Source organism: Osmia lignaria, unplaced genomic scaffold (genome assembly GCF_051020975.1).
Source record: "Osmia lignaria lignaria isolate PbOS001 unplaced genomic scaffold, iyOsmLign1 scaffold0012, whole genome shotgun sequence".
In the NCBI taxonomy this organism is placed as follows: Eukaryota; Metazoa; Arthropoda; class Insecta; order Hymenoptera; family Megachilidae; genus Osmia; species Osmia lignaria.
Genome location: NW_027478166.1, coordinates 13,767,854 through 13,787,158, shown reverse-complemented (window position 1 = coordinate 13,787,158; position 19,305 = coordinate 13,767,854).

Genomic DNA, 19,305 nt, shown 5'->3' with positions numbered 1-19,305 from the left:
TCTGCACAGCTAAGCTGGAAGTGGCATTTGCGGCTCGCACTAGTGCAGAGTTATCTCAAAGAAAGGGGCCACGGTGTTTCTGTATCTGTATTATGTTGGTGCGGCTTCGGAACTTTTAAATATCATGATATATCTCGAGAACTACGCATCTGATCAAAAAATATCATAGAAGATAAAAAGTAGGAAACTTAATTTTCTACAAAAAAGGTCTCTTAACATTTTGCCATGGCTCGCTTCGTTTCCGAGATATTTGCAGATTTATCTCAAGGGAAGGGGCCTGACGGACATATTTCGAGATATTTCTTCTTCTTCTTGTTCTTCTTCTGCACAGTTAAGCTGGAAGTGGCATTTGCAGCTCGCAATAGTGCAGAGTTATCTCAAAGAAAGGGGCCACGGTGTATCTGTATCTCTATTATGTTGGTGCGGCTTCGGAACTTTTAAATATCTCGATATATCTCGAAAACTACGCTTCTGATCAAAAAATATCATAGAACATAAATTGTAGGAAACATAATTCTCTACAAAAAAGGTCTCTTAGCATTTTGCCATAGCTTGCTTCGTTTCCGAGATATTTGCAGATATATCTCAAGGGAAGGGGCCTGACGGACATATTTCGAGATATTTCTTCTTCTTGTTGTTCTTCTTCTGCACAGCTAAGCTGGAAGTGGCATTTACAGCGCGCAATAGTGCAGAGTTATCTCATAGAAAGGGGCCACGATGTTTCTGTATCTCTATTATGTTGGTGCGGCTTCGGAACTTTTAAATATCTCGATATATCTCGAGAACTACGCATCTGATCAAAAAATATCATACAACATAAAAAGTAGGAAACTTAATTCTCTACAAAAAAGGTCTCTTAACATTTTGCCATAGCTCGCTTCGTTTCCGAGATATTCGCAGATTCAGCTCAAAGGAACGCGCCTGACGGACATATTTCGAGATATTTCGTCTTCTTGTTGTTCTTCTTCTGCACAGCTAAGCTGGAAGTGGCATTTGCAGCTTGCAATAGTGCAGAGTTATCTCAAAGAAAGGGGCCACGGTGTTTCTGTATCTCTATTATGTTGGCGCGGCTTCGGAACTTTTAAATATCTTGATATATCTCGAGAACTACGCATCTGATCAAAAAATATCATAGAACATAAAAAGTAGGAAACTTAATTCTCTACAAATAAGGTCTCCTAACATTTTGCCATAGCTCGCTTCGTTTCCGAGATATTTGCAGATTTATCTCAAGGGAAGGGGCCTGACGGACATATTTCGAGATATTTCTTCTTCTTGTTGTTCTTCGTCTGCACAGCTAAGCTGGAAGTGGCATTTGCAGCTCGCAATAGTGCAGAGTTATCTCAAAGAAAGGGGCCACGGTGTTTCTGTATCTCTATTATGTTGGTGCGGCTTCGGAACTTTTAAATATCTTGATATATCTCGAGAACTACGCATCTGATCAAAAAATATCATAGAACATAAAAAGTAGGAAACTTAATTCTCTACAAAAAAGGTCTCTTAACATTTTGCCATAGCTCGCTTCGTTTCCGAGATATTTGCAGATTTATCTCGAGGGAAGGGGCCTGACGGACATACTTCGAGATATTTCTTCTTCTTGTTGTTCTTCTTCTGCACAGCTAAGCTGGAAGTGGCATTGGCGGCTCGCACTAGTGCAGAGTTATCTCAAAGAAAGGGGCCACGGTGTTTCTGTATCTCTATTATGTTGGTGCGGCTTCGGAACTTTTAAATATCTTGATATATCTCGAGAACTACGCATCTGATCAAAAAATATCATACAACATAAAAAGTAGGGAACTTAATTCTCTACAAAAAAGGTCTCTTAACATTTTGCCATAGCTCGCTTCGTTTCCGAGATATTTGCAGATTTATCTCAAGGGAAGGGGCCTGACGGACATATTTCGAGATATTTCTTCTTCTTGTTGTTCTTCTTCTGCACAGCTAAGCTGGAAGTGGCATTTGCGGCTCGCACTAGTGCAGAGATATCTCAAAGAAAGGGGCCACGGTGTTTCTGTAGCTCTATTATGTTGGTGCAGCTTCGAAACTTTTAAATATCTTGATATATCTCGAGAACTACGCATCTGATCAAAAAATATCACGGAACAGAAAAAGTAGAAAACTTAATTCTCTACAAAAAAGGTCTCTTAACATTTTGCCATAGCTCGCTTCGTTTCCGAGATATTTGCAGATTTATCTCAAGGGAAGGGGCCTGACGGACATATTTCGAGATATTTCTTCTTCTTGTTGTTCTTCTTCTGCACAGCTAAGCTGGAAGTGGCATTTGCAGCTCGCAATAGTGCAGAGTTATCTCAAAGAAAGGGGCCACGGTGTTTCTGTATCTCTATTATGTTGGTGCGGCTTCGGAACTTTTAAATATCTTGATATATCTCGAGATCTACGCATCTGATCAAAAAATATCATAGAACATAAAAAGTAGGAAACTTAATTCTCTACAAAAAAGGTCTCTTAACATTTTGCCATAGCTCGCTTCGTTTCCGAGATATTTGCAGATTTATCTCAAGGGAAGGGGCCTGACGGACATATTTCGAGATATTTCTTCTTCTTGTTGTTCTTCGTCTGCACAGCTAAGCTGGAAGTGGCATTTGCAGCTCGCAATAGTGCAGAGTTATCTCAAAGAAAGGGGCCACGGTGTTTCTGTATCTCTATTATGTTGGTGCGGCTTCGGAACTTTTAAATATCTTGATATATCTCGAGAACTACGCATCTGATCAAAAAATATCATAGAACATAAAAAGTAGGAAACTTAATTCTCTACAAAAAAGGTCTCTTAACATTTTGCCATAGCTCGCTTCGTTTCCGAGATATTTGCAGATTTATCTCGAGGGCAGGGGCCTGACGGACATACTTCGAGATATTTCTTCTTCTTGTTGTTCTTCTTCTGCACAGCTAAGCTGGAAGTGGCATTGGCGGCTCGCACTAGTGCAGAGTTATCTCAAAGAAAGGGGCCACGGTGTTTCTGTATCTCTATTATGTTGGTGCGGCTTCGGAACTTTTAAATATCTTGATATATCTCGAGAACTACGCATCTGATCAAAAAATATCATAGAACATAAAAAGTAGGGAACTTAATTCTCTACAAAAAAGGTCTCTTAACATTTTGCCATAGCTCGCTTCGTTTCCGAGATATTTGCAGATTTATCTCAAGGGAAGGGGCCTGACGGACATATTTCGAGATATTTCTTCTTCTTGTTGTTCTTCTTCTGCACAGCTAAGCTGGAAGTGGCATTTGCGGCTCGCACTAGTGCAGAGATATCTCAAAGAAAGGGGCCACGGTGTTTCTGTATCTCTATTATGTTGGTGCAGCTTCGAAACTTTTAAATATCTTGATATATCTCGAGAACTACGCATCTGATCAAAAAATATCATGGAACATAAAAAGTAGAAAACTTAATTCTCTACAAAAAAGGTCTCTTAACATTTTGCCATAGCTCGCTTCGTTTCCGAGATATTTGCAGATTTATCTCAAGGGAAGGGGCCTGACGGACATATTTCGAGATATTTCTTCTTCTTGTTGTTCTTCTTCTGCACAGCTAAGCTGGAAGTGGCATTTGCAGCTCGCAATAGTGCAGAGTTATCTCAAAGAAAGGGGCCACGGTGTTTCTGTATCTCTATTATGTTGGTGCGGCTTCGGAACTTTTAAATATCTTGATATATCTCGAGATCTACGCATCTGATCAAAAAATATCATAGAACATAAAAAGTAGGAAACTTAATTCTCTACAAAAAAGGTCTCTTAACATTTTGCCATAGCTCGCTTCGTTTCCGAGATATTTGCAGATTTATCTCGAGGGAAGGGGCCTGACGGACATATTTCGAGATATTTCTTCTTCTTGTTGTTCTTCTTCTGCACAGCTAAGCTGGAAGTGGCATTTGCGGCTCGCACTAGTGCAGAGTTATCTCAAAGAAAGGGGCCACGGTGTTTCTGTATCTCTATTATGTTGGTGCGGCTTCGGAACTTTTAAATATCTTGATATATCTCGAGAACTACGCATCCGATCAAAAAATATCATACTACGCAAAAAGTAGGAAACTTAATTCTCTACAAGAAAGGTCTCTAAACATTTTGCCATAGCTCGCTTCGTTTCCGAGATATTTGCAGATTCATCTCAAAGGAACGGGCCTGACGGACATATTTCGAGATATTTCTTCTTCTTGTTGGTCTTCCTCTGCACAGCTAAGCTGGAAGTGGCATTTGCAGCTCGCAATAGTGCAGAGTTATCTCAAAGAAAGGGGCCACGGTGTTTCTGTATCTCTATTATGTTGGTGCGGCTTCGGAACTTTTAAATATCTTGATATATCTCGAGAACTACGCATCTGATCAAAAAATACCATAGGACATAAAAAGTAGGAAACTTAATTCTCTACAAAAAAGGTCTCTTAACATTTTGCCATAGCTCGCTTCGTTTCCGAGATATTTGCAGATTTATATCAAGGGAAGGGGACTGACGGACATATTACGAGATATTTCTTGTTCTTGTTGTTCTTCTTCTGCACAGCTAAGCTGGAAGTGGCATTTGCGGCTCGCACTAGTGCAGAGTTATCTCAAAGAAAGGGGCCACGGTGTTTCTGTATCTCTATTATGTTGGTGCGGCTTCGGAACTTTTAAATATCTTGATATATCTCGAGAACTACGCATCTGATCAAAAAATATCATACTACATCAAAAGTAGGAAACTTAATTCTCTACAAGAAAGGTCTCTAAACATTTTGCCATAGCTCGCTTCGTTTCCGAGATATTTGCAGATATATCTCAAGGGAAGGGGCCTGACGGACATATTTCGAGATATTTCTTCTTCTTGTTGTTCTTCTTCTGCACAGCTAAACTGGAAGTGGCATTCCCAGCTCGCAATAGTGCAGAGTTATCTCGCAGAAAGGGGCCACGTTGTTTCTGTATCTCTATTATGTTGGTGCGGCTTCGGAACTTTTAAATATCTTGATATATCTCGAAAACTACGCATCTGATCAAAAAATGTCATAGAACATAAATAGTAGGAAACTTAATTTCCTACAAAAAAGATCTCTTAATATTTTGCCATAGCTCGCATCGTTTCCGAGATATTTGCAGATTTAGCTCAAGGGAAAGGGACTGACGGACATATTTCGAGATATTTCTTGTTCTTGTTGTGCTTCTTCTGCACAGCTAAGCTGGAACTGGCACTTGCAGCTCGCAATAGTGCAGAGTTATCTCACAGAAAGGGGCCACGGTTGTTTCTGTATCTCTATTATGTTGGTGCGGCTTCGGAACTTTTAAATATCTTGATATATCTCGAGAACTACGCATCTGATCGAAAAATATCATACAACATAAAAAGTAGGAAACTTAATTCTCCACAAAAAAGGTCTCTTAACATTTTGCCATAGCTCGCTTCCTTTCCGAGATATTTGCAGATTCATCTCTAGGGAAGGGGCCTGACGGACATATTTCGAGATATTTCTTCTTCTTGTTGTTCTTCTTCTGCACAGCTAAGCTGGAAGTGGCATTTGCAGGTCGCAACAGTGCGGACTTATCTCAAAGAAAGGGGCCACGGTGTTTCTGTATCTCTATTATGTTGGTGCGGCTTCGGAACTTTTAAATATCTCGATATATCTCGAAAACTACGCTTCTGATCAAAAAATATCATAGAACATAAATTGTAGGAAACTTAATTCTCTACAAAAAAGGTCTCTTAACATTTTGCCATAGCTCGCTTCGTTTCCGAGATATTTGCAGATTTATCTCAAGGGAAGGGGCCTAACGGACATATTTCGAGATATTTCTTCTTCTTGTTGTTCTTCTTCTGCACAGCTAAACTGGAAGTGGCATTTCCAGCTCGCAATAGTGCAGAGTTATCTCAAAGAAAGGGGCCACGGTGTTTCTGTATCTCTATTATGTTGGTGCGGCTTCGGAACTTTTAAATATCTTGATATATCTCGAGAACTACGCATCTGCTCAAAAAATATCACAGAACATAAAAAGTAGGAAACTTAATTCTCTACAAAAAAGGTCTCTTAACATTTTGCCATAGCTCGCTTCGTTTCCGAGATATTTGCAGATTTATCTCAAGGGAAGGGGCCTGACGGACATATTTCGAGATATTTCTTCTTCTTGTTGTTCTTCTTCTGCACAGCTAAGCTGGATGTGGCATTTGCGGCTCGCACTAGTGCAGAGTTATCTCAAAGAAAGGGGCCACGGTGTTTCTGTATCTCTATTATGTTGGTGCGGCTTCGGAACTTTTAAATATCTTGATATATCTCGAGAACTACGCATCTGCTCAAAAAATATCACAGAACATAAAAAGTAGGAAACTTAATTCTCTACAAAAAAGGTCTCTTAACATTTTGCCATAGCTCGCTTCGTTTCCGAGATATTTGCAGATTTATCTCAAGGGAAGGGGCCTGACGGACATATTTCGAGATATTTCTTCTTCTTGTTGTTCTTCTTCTGCACAGCTAAGCTGGATGTGGCATTTGCGGCTCGCACTAGTGCAGAGTTATCTCAAAGAAAGGGGCCACGGTGTTTCTGTATCTCTATTATGTTGGTGCGGCTTCGGAACTTTTAAATATCTTGATATATCTCGAGAACTACGCATCTGATCAAAAAATATCATACTACATCAAAAGTAGGAAACTTAATTCTCTACAAGAAAGGTCTCTAAACATTTTGCCATAGCTCGCTTCGTTTCCGAGAAATTTGCAGATTTATCTCAAGGGAAGGGGCCTGACGGACATATTTCGAGATATTTCTTCTTCTTGTTGTTCTTCTTCTGCACAGCTAAGCTGGAAGTGGCATTTGCAGCTCGCAATAGTGCAGAGTTATCTCAAAGAGAGGGGCCACGGTGTTTCTGTATCTCTATTATGTTGGTGCGGCTTCGAAACTTTTAAATATCTTGATATATCTCGAGAACTACGCATCTGCTCAAAAAATATCACAGAACATAAAAAGTAGGAAACTTAATTCTCTACAAATAAGGTCTCTTAACATTTTGCCATAGCTCGCTTCGTTTCCGAGATATTTGCAGATTTATATCAAGGGAAGGGGACTGACGGACATATTACGAGATATTTCTTGTTCTTGTTGTTCTTCTTCTGCACAGCTAAGCTGGAAGTGGCATTTGCGGCTCGCACTAGTGCAGAGTTATCTCAAAGAAAGGGGCCACGGTGTTTCTGTATCTCTATTATGTTGGTGCGGCTTCGGAACTTTTAAATATCTTGATATATCTCGAGAACTACGCATCTGATCAAAAAATATCATACTACATCAAATGTAGGAAACTTAATTCTCTACAAGAAAGGTCTCTAAACATTTTGCCATAGCTCGCTTCGTTTCCGAGAAATTTGCAGATTTATCTCAAGGGAAGGGGCCTGACGGACATATTTCGAGATATTTCTTCTTCTTGTTGTTCTTCTTCTGCACAGCTAAGCTGGAAGTGGCATTTGCGGCTCGCACTAGTGCAGAGTTATCTCAAAGAAAGGGGCCACGGTGTTTCAGTATCTCTATTATGTTGGTGCGGTTTCGGAACTTTTAAATATCTTGATATATCTCGAGAACTACGCTTCTGATCAAAAAATATCATAGAACATAAATTGTAGGAAACATAATTCTCTACAAAAGACGTCTCTTAACATTTTGCCATAGCTCGCTTCGTTTCCGAGATATTTGCAGATTCATCTCAAAGGAACGGGCCTGACGGACATATTTCGAGATATTTCTTCTTCTTGTTGGTCTTCCTCTGCACAGCTAAGCTGGAAGTGGCATTTGCAGCTCGCAATAGTGCAGAGTTATCTCAAAGAAAGGGGCCACGGTGTTTCTGTATCTCTATTATGTTGGTGCGGCTTCGGAACTTTTAAATATCTTGATATATCTCGAGAACTACGCATCTGATCAAAGAATATCATAGGACATAAAAAGTAGGAAACTTAATTCTCTACAAAAAAGGTCTCTTAACATTTTGCCATAGCTCGCTTCGTTTCCGAGATATTTGCAGATTTATATCAAGGGAAGGGGACTGACGGACATATTACGAGATATTTCTTGTTCTTGTTGTTCTTCTTCTGCACAGCTAAGCTGGAAGTGGCATTTGCGGCTCGCACTAGTGCAGAGTTATCTCAAAGAAAGGGGCCACGGTGTTTCTGTATCTCTATTATGTTGGTGCGGCTTCGGAACTTTTAAATATCTTGATATATCTCGAGAACTACGCATCTGATCAAAAAATATCATACTACATCAAAAGTAGGAAACTTAATTCTCTACAAGAAAGGTCTCTAAACATTTTGCCATTGCTCGCTTGGTTTCCGAGATATTTGCAGATTTATCTCAAGGGAAGGGGCCTGACGGACATATTTCGAGATATTTCTTCTTCTTGTTGTTCTTCTTCTGCACAGCTAAGCTGGAAGTGGCATTTGCAGCTCGCAATAGTGCAGAGTTATCTCAAAGAAAGGGGTCACGGTGTTTCTGTACCTCTATTATGTTGGTGCGGCTGCGGAACTTTTAAATGTCTCGATATATCTCGAAAACTACGCATCTGATCAAAAAATATCATAGAATATAAATGGTAGGAAACTTAATTTCCTACAAAAAAGGTCTCTCACCATTTTGCCATAGCTCGCATCGTTTCCGAGATATTTGCAGATATAGCTCAAAAGAAGGGGCCTGACGGACATATTTCGAGATATTTCTTCTTCTTGTTGTTCTTCTTCTGCACAGCTAAACTGGAAGTGGCATTCCCAGCTCGCAATAGTGCAGAGTTATCTCGCAGAAAGGGGCCACGTTGTTTCTGTATCTCTATTATGTTGGTGCGGCTTCGGAACTTTTAAATATCTTGATATATCTCGAAAACTACGCATCTGATCAAAAAATGTCATAGAACATAAATAGTAGGAAACTTAATTTCCTACAAAAAAGATCTCTTAATATTTTGCCATAGCTCGCATCGTTTCCGAGATATTTGCAGATTTAGCTCAAGGGGAAGGGACTGACGGACATATTTCGAGATATTTCTTGTTCTTGTTGTGCTTCTTCTGCACAGCTAAGCTGGAACTGGCACTTGCAGCTCGCAATAGTGCAGAGTTATCTCACAGAAAGGGGCCACGGTGTTTCTGTATCTCTATTATGTTGGTGCGGCTTCGGAACTTTTAAATATCTTGATATATCTCGAGAACTACGCATCTGATCAAAAAATATCATAGAACATCAAAAGTAGGAAACTTAATTCTCTACAAATAAGGTCTCTTAACATTTTGCCATAGCTCGCTTCTTTTCCGAGATATTTGCAGATTTATCTCAAGGGAAGGGGCCTGACGGACATATTTCGAGATATTTCTTCTTCTTGTTGTTCTTCTTCTGCACAGCTAAGCTGGAAGTGGCATTTGCGGCTCGCACTAGTGCAGAGTTATCTCAAAGAAAGGGGCCACGGTGTTTCTGTATCTCTATTATGTTGGTGCGGCTTCGGAACTTTTAAATATCTCGATATATCTCGAAAACTACGCTTCTGATCAAAAAATATCATAGAACATAAATTGTAGGAAACATAATTCTCTACAAAAAAGTCTGTTAACATTTTGCCATAGCTCGCTTCGTTTCCGAGATATTTGCTGATATATCTCAAGGGAAGGGGCCTGACGGACATATTTCGAGATATTTCTTCTTCTTGTTGATCTTCTTCTGCACAGCTAAGCTGGAAGTGGCATTTACAGCTCGCAATAGTGCAGAGTTATCTCAAAGAAAGGGGCCACGGTGTTTCTGTATCTCTATTATGTTGGTGTGGCTTCGGAACTTTTAAATATCTTGATATATCTCGAGAACTACGCATCTGATAAAAAATATCATACAACATCAAAAGTAGGAAACTTAATTCTCTACAAATAAGGTCTCTTAACATTTTGCCATAGCTCGCTTCGTTTCCGAGATATTTGCAGATTTATCTCTAGGGAAGGGGCCTGACGGACATATTTCGAGATATTTCTTCTTCTTGTTGTTCTTCTTCTGCACAGCTAAGCTGGAAGTGGCATTTGCAGCTCGCAATAGTGCAGAGTTATCTCAAAGAAAGGGGCCACGGTGTTTCTGTATCTCTATTATGTTGGTGCGGCTTCGGAACTTTTAAATATCTTGATATATCTCGAGAACTACGCATCTGATCAAAAAATATCATACCACATAAAAAGTAGGAAACTTAATTCTCTACAAAAAAGGTCTCCTAACATTTTGCCATAGCTCGCTTTGTTTCCGAGATATTTGCAGATTTATCTCAAGGGAAGGGGCCTGACGGACATATTTCGAGATATTTCTTCTTCTTGTTGTTCTTCTTCTGCACAGCTCAGCTGGAAGTGGCATTTGCAGCTCGCAATAGTGCAGAGTTATCTCAAAGAAAGGGGCCGCGGTGTTTCTGTATCTCTATTATGTTGGTGCGGCTTCGGAACTTTTAAATATGTCGATATATCTCGAAAACTACGCATCTGATGAAAAAATGTCATAGAACATAAATAGTAGGAAACTTAATTTCCTACAAAAAGGATCTCTTAATATTTTGCCATAGCTCGCTTCGTTTCCGAGATATTTGCAGATATATCTCTAGGGAAGGGGCCTGACGGACATATTTCGAGATATTTCTTCTTCTTGTTGTTCTTCTTCTGCACAGCTAAGCTGCAAGTGGCATTTGCAGCTCGCAATAGTGCAGAGTTATCTCAAAGAAAGGGGCCACGGTGTTTCTGTATCTCGATTATGTTGGTGCGGCTTCGGAACTTTTAAATATCTTGATATATCTCGAGAACTACGCATCTGATCAAAAAATATCATAGAACATCAAAAGTAGGAAACTTAATTCTCTACAAATAAGGTCTCTTAACATTTTGCCATAGCTCGCTTCTTTTCCGAGATATTTGCAGATTTATCTCAAGGGAAGGGGCCTGACGGACACATTTCGAGATATTTCTTCTTCTTGTTGTTCTTCTTCTGCACAGTTAAGCTGGAAGTGGCATTCGCGGCTCGCACTAGTGCAGAGTTATCTCAAAGAAAGGGGCCACGGTGTTTCTGTATCTCTATTATGTTGGTGCGGCTTCGGAACTTTTAAATATCTCGATATATCTCGAAAACTACGCTTCTGATCAAAAAATATCATAGAACATAAATTGTAGGAAACATAATTCTCTACAAAAAAGGTCTCTTAATATTTTGCCATAGCTCGCATCGTTTCCGAGATATTTGCAGATTTAGCTCAAGGGAAAGGGACTGACGGACATATTTCGAGATATTTCTTGTTCTTGTTGTTCTTCTTCTGCACAGCTAAGCTGGAAGTGGCATTTACAGCTCGCAATAGTGCAGAGTTATCTCAAAGAAAGGGGCCACGGTGTTTCTGTATCTCTATTATGTTGGTGTGGCTTCGCAACTTTTAAATATCTTGATATATCTCGAGAACTACGCATCTGATAAAAAATATCATACAACATCAAAAGTAGGAAACTTAATTCTCTACAAATAAGGTCTCTTAATATTTTGCCATAGCTCGCATCGTTTCCGAGATATTTGCAGATTTAGCTCAAGGGAAAGGGACTGACGGACATATTTCGAGATATTTCTTGTTCTTGATGTGCTTCTTCTGCACAGCTAAGCTGGAACTGGCACTTGCAGCTCGCAATAGTGCAGAGTTATCTCACAGAAAGGGGCCACGGTTGTTTCTGTATCTCTATTATGTTGGTGCGGCTTCGGAACTTTTAAATATCTTGATATATCTCGAGAACTACGCATCTGATCAAAAAATATCATACCACATAAAAAGTAGGAAACTTAATTCTCTACAAAAAAGGTCTCCTAACATTTTGCCATAGCTCGCTTTGTTTCCGAGATATTTGCAGATTTATCTCAAGGGAAGGGGCCTGACGGACATATTTCGAGATATTTCTTCTTCTTGTTGTTCTTCTTCTGCACAGCTAAGCTGGAAGTGGCATTTGCAGCTCGCAATAGTGCAGAGTTATCTCAAAGAAAGGGGCCACGGTGTTTCTGTATCTCTATTATGTTGGTGCGGCTTCGGAACTTTTAAATATCTTGATATATCTCGAGAACTACGCATCTGATCAAAAAATATCATAGAACGTAAAAAGTATGAAACGTAATTCTCTACAAAAAAGGTCTCTTAACATTTAGCCATAGCTCGCTTCGTTTCCGAGATATTTGCAGATTCATCTCTAGGGAAGGGTCCTGACGGACATATTTCGAGATATTTCTTCTTCTTGTTGTTCTTCTTCTGCACAGCTAAGCTGGAAGTGGCATTTGCAGCTCGCAATAGTGCAGAGTTATCTCAAAGAAAGGGGCCACGGTCTTTCTGTATCTCTATGTTGGTGAGGCTTCGGAACTTTTAAATATCTCGATATATCTCGAGAACTACGCATGTGATCAAAAAATATCATAGAACATAAAATGTAGGAAACTTAATTCTCTACAAAAAAGGTCTCTTAACATTTTGCCATAGCTCGCTTCGTTTCCGAGATATTTGCAGATCTATCTCAAGGGAAGGGGCCTGACGGACACATTTCGAGATATTTCTTCTTCTTGTTGTTCTTCTTCTGCACAGTTAAGCTGGAAGTGGCATTCGCGGCTCGCACTAGTGCAGAGTTATCTCAAAGAAAGGGGCCACGGTGTTTCTGTATCTCTATTATGTTGGTGCGGCTTCGGAACTTTTAAATATCTCGATATATCTCGAAAACTACGCTTCTGATCAAAAAATATCATAGAACATAAATTGTAGGAAACATAATTCTCTACAAAAAAGTCTGTTAACATTTTGCCATAGCTCGCTTCGTTTCCGAGATATTTGCTGATATATCTCAAGGGAAGGGGCCTGACGGACATATTTCGAGATATTTCTTCTTCTTGTTGTTCTTCTTCTGCACAGCTAAGCTGGAAGTGGCATTTACAGCTCGCAATAGTGCAGAGTTATCTCAAAGAAAGGGGCCACGGTGTTTCTGTATCTCTATTATGTTGGTGTGGCTTCGCAACTTTTAAATATCTTGATATATCTCGAGAACTACGCATCTGATAAAAAATATCATACAACATCAAAAGTAGGAAACTTAATTCTCTACAAATAAGGTCTCTTAACATTTTGCCATAGCTCGCTTCGTTTCCGAGATATTTGCAGATTTATCTCTAGGGAAGGGGCCTGACGGACATATTTCGAGATATTTCTTCTTCTTGTTGTTCTTCTTCTGCACAGCTAAGCTGGAAGTGGCATTTGCAGCTCGCAATAGTGCAGAGTTATCTCAAAGAAAGGGGCCACGGTGTTTCTGTATCTCTATTATGTTGGTGCGGCTTCGGAACTTTTAAATATCTTGATATATCTCGAGAACTACGCATCTGATCAAAAAATATCATACCACATAAAAAGTAGGAAACTTAATTCTCTACAAAAAAGGTCTCCTAACATTTTGCCATAGCTCGCTTTGTTTCCGAGATATTTGCAGATTTATCTCAAGGGAAGGGGCCTGACGGACATATTTCGAGATATTTCTTCTTCTTGTTGTTCTTCTTCTGCACAGCTCAGCTGGAAGTGGCATTTGCAGCTCGCAATAGTGCAGAGTTATCTCAAAGAAAGGGGCCGCGGTGTTTCTGTATCTCTATTATGTTGGTGCGGCTTCGGAACTTTTAAATATGTCGATATATCTCGAAAACTACGCATCTGATGAAAAAATGTCATAGAACATAAATAGTAGGAAACTTAATTTCCTACAAAAAGGATCTCTTAATATTTTGCCATAGCTCGCTTCGTTTCCGAGATATTTGCAGATATATCTCTAGGGAAGGGGCCTGACGGACATATTTCGAGATATTTCTTCTTCTTGTTGTTCTTCTTCTGCACAGCTAAGCTGCAAGTGGCATTTGCAGCTCGCAATAGTGCAGAGTTATCTCAAAGAAAGGGGCCACGGTGTTTCTGTATCTCTATTATGTTGGTGCGGCTTCGGAACTTTTAAATATCTTGATATATCTCGAGAACTACGCATCTGATCAAAAAATATCATAGAACATCAAAAGTAGGAAACTTAATTCTCTACAAATAAGGTCTCTTAACATTTTGCCATAGCTCGCTTCTTTTCCGAGATATTTGCAGATTTATCTCAAGGGAAGGGGCCTGACGGACACATTTCGAGATATTTCTTCTTCTTGTTGTTCTTCTTCTGCACAGTTAAGCTGGAAGTGGCATTCGCGGCTCGCACTAGTGCAGAGTTATCTCAAAGAAAGGGGCCACGGTGTTTCTGTATCTCTATTATGTTGGTGCGGCTTCGGAACTTTTAAATATCTCGATATATCTCGAAAACTACGCTTCTGATCAAAAAATATCATAGAACATAAATTGTAGGAAACATAATTCTCTACAAAAAAGGTCTCTTAATATTTTGCCATAGCTCGCATCGTTTCCGAGATATTTGCAGATTTAGCTCAAGGGAAAGGGACTGACGGACATATTTCGAGATATTTCTTGTTCTTGTTGTTCTTCTTCTGCACAGCTAAGCTGGAAGTGGCATTTACAGCTCGCAATAGTGCAGAGTTATCTCAAAGAAAGGGGCCACGGTGTTTCTGTATCTCTATTATGTTGGTGTGGCTTCGCAACTTTTAAATATCTTGATATATCTCGAGAACTACGCATCTGATAAAAAATATCATACAACATCAAAAGTAGGAAACTTAATTCTCTACAAATAAGGTCTCTTAATATTTTGCCATAGCTCGCATCGTTTCCGAGATATTTGCAGATTTAGCTCAAGGGAAAGGGACTGACGGACATATTTCGAGATATTTCTTGTTCTTGATGTGCTTCTTCTGCACAGCTAAGCTGGAACTGGCACTTGCAGCTCGCAATAGTGCAGAGTTATCTCACAGAAAGGGGCCACGGTTGTTTCTGTATCTCTATTATGTTGGTGCGGCTTCGGAACTTTTAAATATCTTGATATATCTCGAGAACTACGCATCTGATCAAAAAATATCATACCACATAAAAAGTAGGAAACTTAATTCTCTACAAAAAAGGTCTCCTAACATTTTGCCATAGCTCGCTTTGTTTCCGAGATATTTGCAGATTTATCTCAAGGGAAGGGGCCTGACGGACATATTTCGAGATATTTCTTCTTCTTGTTGTTCTTCTTCTGCACAGCTAAGCTGGAAGTGGCATTTGCAGCTCGCAATAGTGCAGAGTTATCTCAAAGAAAGGGGCCACGGTGTTTCTGTATCTCTATTATGTTGGTGCGGCTTCGGAACTTTTAAATATCTTGATATATCTCGAGAACTACGCATCTGATCAAAAAATATCATAGAACGTAAAAAGTATGAAACGTAATTCTCTACAAAAAAGGTCTCTTAACATTTAGCCATAGCTCGCTTCGTTTCCGAGATATTTGCAGATTCATCTCTAGGGAAGGGTCCTGACGGACATATTTCGAGATATTTCTTCTTCTTGTTGTTCTTCTTCTGCACAGCTAAGCTGGAAGTGGCATTTGCAGCTCGCAATAGTGCAGAGTTATCTCAAAGAAAGGGGCCACGGTGTTTCTGTATCTCTATGTTGGTGAGGCTTCGGAACTTTTAAATATCTCGATATATCTCGAGAACTACGCATGTGATCAAAAAATATCATAGAACATAAAATGTAGGAAACTTAATTCTCTACAAAAAAGGTCTCTTAACATTTTGCCATAGCTCGCTTCGTTTCCGAGATATTTGCAGATCTATCTCAAGGGAAGGGGCCTGACGGACACATTTCGAGATATTTCTTCTTCTTGTTGTTCTTCTTCTGCACAGTTAAGCTGGAAGTGGCATTCGCGGCTCGCACTAGTGCAGAGTTATCTCAAAGAAAGGGGCCACGGTGTTTCTGTATCTCTATTATGTTGGTGCGGCTTCGGAACTTTTAAATATCTCGATATATCTCGAAAACTACGCTTCTGATCAAAAAATATCATAGAACATAAATTGTAGGAAACATAATTCTCTACAAAAAAGTCTGTTAACATTTTGCCATAGCTCGCTTCGTTTCCGAGATATTTGCTGATATATCTCAAGGGAAGGGGCCTGACGGACATATTTCGAGATATTTCTTCTTCTTGTTGTTCTTCTTCTGCACAGCTAAGCTGGAAGTGGCATTTACAGCTCGCAATAGTGCAGAGTTATCTCAAAGAAAGGGGCCACGGTGTTTCTGTATCTCTATTATGTTGGTGTGGCTTCGCAACTTTTAAATATCTTGATATATCTCGAGAACTACGCATCTGATAAAAAATATCATACAACATCAAAAGTAGGAAACTTAATTCTCTACAAATAAGGTCTCTTAATATTTTGCCATAGCTCGCATCGTTTCCGAGATATTTGCAGATTTAGCTCAAGGGAAAGGGACTGACGGACATATTTCGAGATATTTCTTGTTCTTGATGTGCTTCTTCTGCACAGCTAAGCTGGAACTGGCACTTGCAGCTCGCAATAGTGCAGAGTTATCTCACAGAAAGGGGCCACGGTTGTTTCTGTATCTCTATTATGTTGGTGCGGCTTCGGAACTTTTAAATATCTTGATATATCTCGAGAACTACGCATCTGATCAAAAAATATCATACCACATAAAAAGTAGGAAACTTAATTCTCTACAAAAAAGGTCTCCTAACATTTTGCCATAGCTCGCTTTGTTTCCGAGATATTTGCAGATTTATCTCAAGGGAAGGGGCCTGACGGACATATTTCGAGATATTTCTTCTTCTTGTTGTTCTTCTTCTGCACAGCTAAGCTGGAAGTGGCATTTGCAGCGCGCAATAGTGCAGAGTTATCTCAAAGAAAGGGGCCACGGTGTTTCTGTATCTCTATTATGTTGGTGCGGCTTCGGAACTTTTAAATATCTTGATATATCTCGAGAACTACGCATCTGATCAAAAAATATCATAGAACGTAAAAAGTATGAAACGTAATTCTCTACAAAAAAGGTCTCTTAACATTTAGCCATAGCTCGCTTCGTTTCCGAGATATTTGCAGATTCATCTCTAGGGAAGGGTCCTGACGGACATATTTCGAGATATTTCTTCTTCTTGTTGTTCTTCTTCTGCACAGCTAAGCTGGAAGTGGCATTTGCAGCTCGCAATAGTGCAGAGTTATCTCAAAGAAAGGGGCCACGGTGTTTCTGTATCTCTATTATGTTGGTGAGGCTTCGGAACTTTTAAATATCTCGATATATCTCGAGAACTACGCATGTGATCAAAAAATATCATAGAACATAAAATGTAGGAAACTTAATTCTCTACAAAAAAGGTCTCTTAACATTTTGCCATAGCTCGCTTCGTTTCCGAGATATTTGCAGATCTATCTCAAGGGAAGGGGCCTAACGGACATATTTCGAGATATTTCTTGTTCTTGTTGTTCTTCTTCTGCACAGCGAAGCTGGAAGTGGCATTTGCAGCTCGCAATAGTGCAGAGTTATCTCACAGAAAGGGGCCACGGTTGTTTCTGTATCTCTATTATGTTGGTGCGGCTTCGGAACTTTTAAATATCTTGATATATCTCGAGAACTACGCATCTGATCAAAAAATATCATACCACATAAAAAGTAGGAAACTTAATTCTCTACAAAAAAGGTCTCCTAACATTTTGCCATAGCTCGCTTTGTTTCCGAGATATTTGCAGATTTATCTCAAGGGAAGGGGCCTGACGGACATATTTCGAGATATTTCTTCTTCTTGTTGTTCTTCTTCTGCACAGCTAAGCTGGAAGTGGCATTTGCAGCGCGCAATAGTGCAGAGTTATCTCAAAGAAAGGGGCCACGGTGTTTCTGTATCTCTATTATGTTGGTGCGGCTTCGGAACTTTTAAATATCTTGATATATCTCGAGAACTACGCATCTGATCAAAAAATATCATAGAACGTAAAAAGTATGAAACGTAATTCTCTACAAAAAAGGTCTCTTAACATTTAGCCATAGCTCGCTTCGTTTCCGAGATATTTGCAGATTCATCTCTAGGGAAGGGTCCTGACGGACATATTTCGAGATATTTCTTCTTCTTGTTGTTCTTCTTCTGCACAGCTAAGCTGGAAGTGGCATTTGCAGCTCGCAATAGTGCAGAGTTATCTCAAAGAAAGGGGCCACGGTGTTTCTGTATCTCTATTATGTTGGTGAGGCTTCGGAACTTTTAAATATCTCGATATATCTCGAGAACTACGCATGTGATCAAAAAATATCATAGAACATAAAATGTAGGAAACTTAATTCTCTACAAAAAAGGTCTCTTAACATTTTGCCATAGCTCGCTTCGTTTCCGAGATATTTGCAGATCTATCTCAAGGGAAGGGGCCTAACGGACATATTTCGAGATATTTCTTGTTCTTGTTGTTCTTCTTCTGCACAGCGAAGCTGGAAGTGGCATTTGCAGCTCGCAATAGTGCAGAGTTATCTCAAAGAAAGGGGCCACGGTGTTTCTGTATCTCTATTACGTTGGTGCGGCTTCGGAACTTTTAAATATCTTGATATATCTCGAGAACTACGCATCTGATCAAAAAATATCATAGAACATAAAAAGTAGGAAACTTCATTCTCTACAAAAAAGGTCTCCTAACATTTGCCATAGCTCGCTTCGTTTCCGAGATATTTGCAGATTTATCTCAAGGGAAGGGGCCTGACGGACATATTTCGAGATATTTCTTCTTCTTGTTGTTCTTCTTCTGCACAGCTAAGCTGGAAGTGGCATTTGCAGCTCGCAATAGTGCAGAGTTATCTCAAAGAAAGGGGTCACGGTGTTTCTGTACCTCTATTATGTTGGTGCGGCTGCGGAACTTTTAAATGTCTCGATATATCTCGAAAACTACGCATCTGATCAAAAAATATCATAGAACATAAATGGTAGGAAACTTAATTTCCTACAAAAAAGGTCTCTCACCATTTTGCCATAGCTCGCATCGTTTCCGAGATATTTGCAGATATAGCTCAAAAGAAGGGGCCTGACGGACATATTTCGAGATATTTCTTCTTCTTGTTGTTCTTCTTCTGCACAGCTAAGCTGGAAGTGGCATTTGCAGCTCGGAATAGAAAGAGGCCACGGTGTTTATGTATCTTTATTATGTTGTTGCGGCTTCGGAACCTTTAAATATCTCGATATATCTCGAAAACTACGCATCTGATCAAAAAATATCATAGAACATAAATAGTAGGAAACTTAATTTCCTACAAAAAAGGTCTCTCAACGTTTTGCCATAGCTCGCATTGTTTCCGAGATATTTGCAGATTCAGCTCAAAGGAACGGGCCTGACGGACATATTTCGAGATATTTCTTCTTCTTGTTGTTCTTCTTCTGCACAGCTAA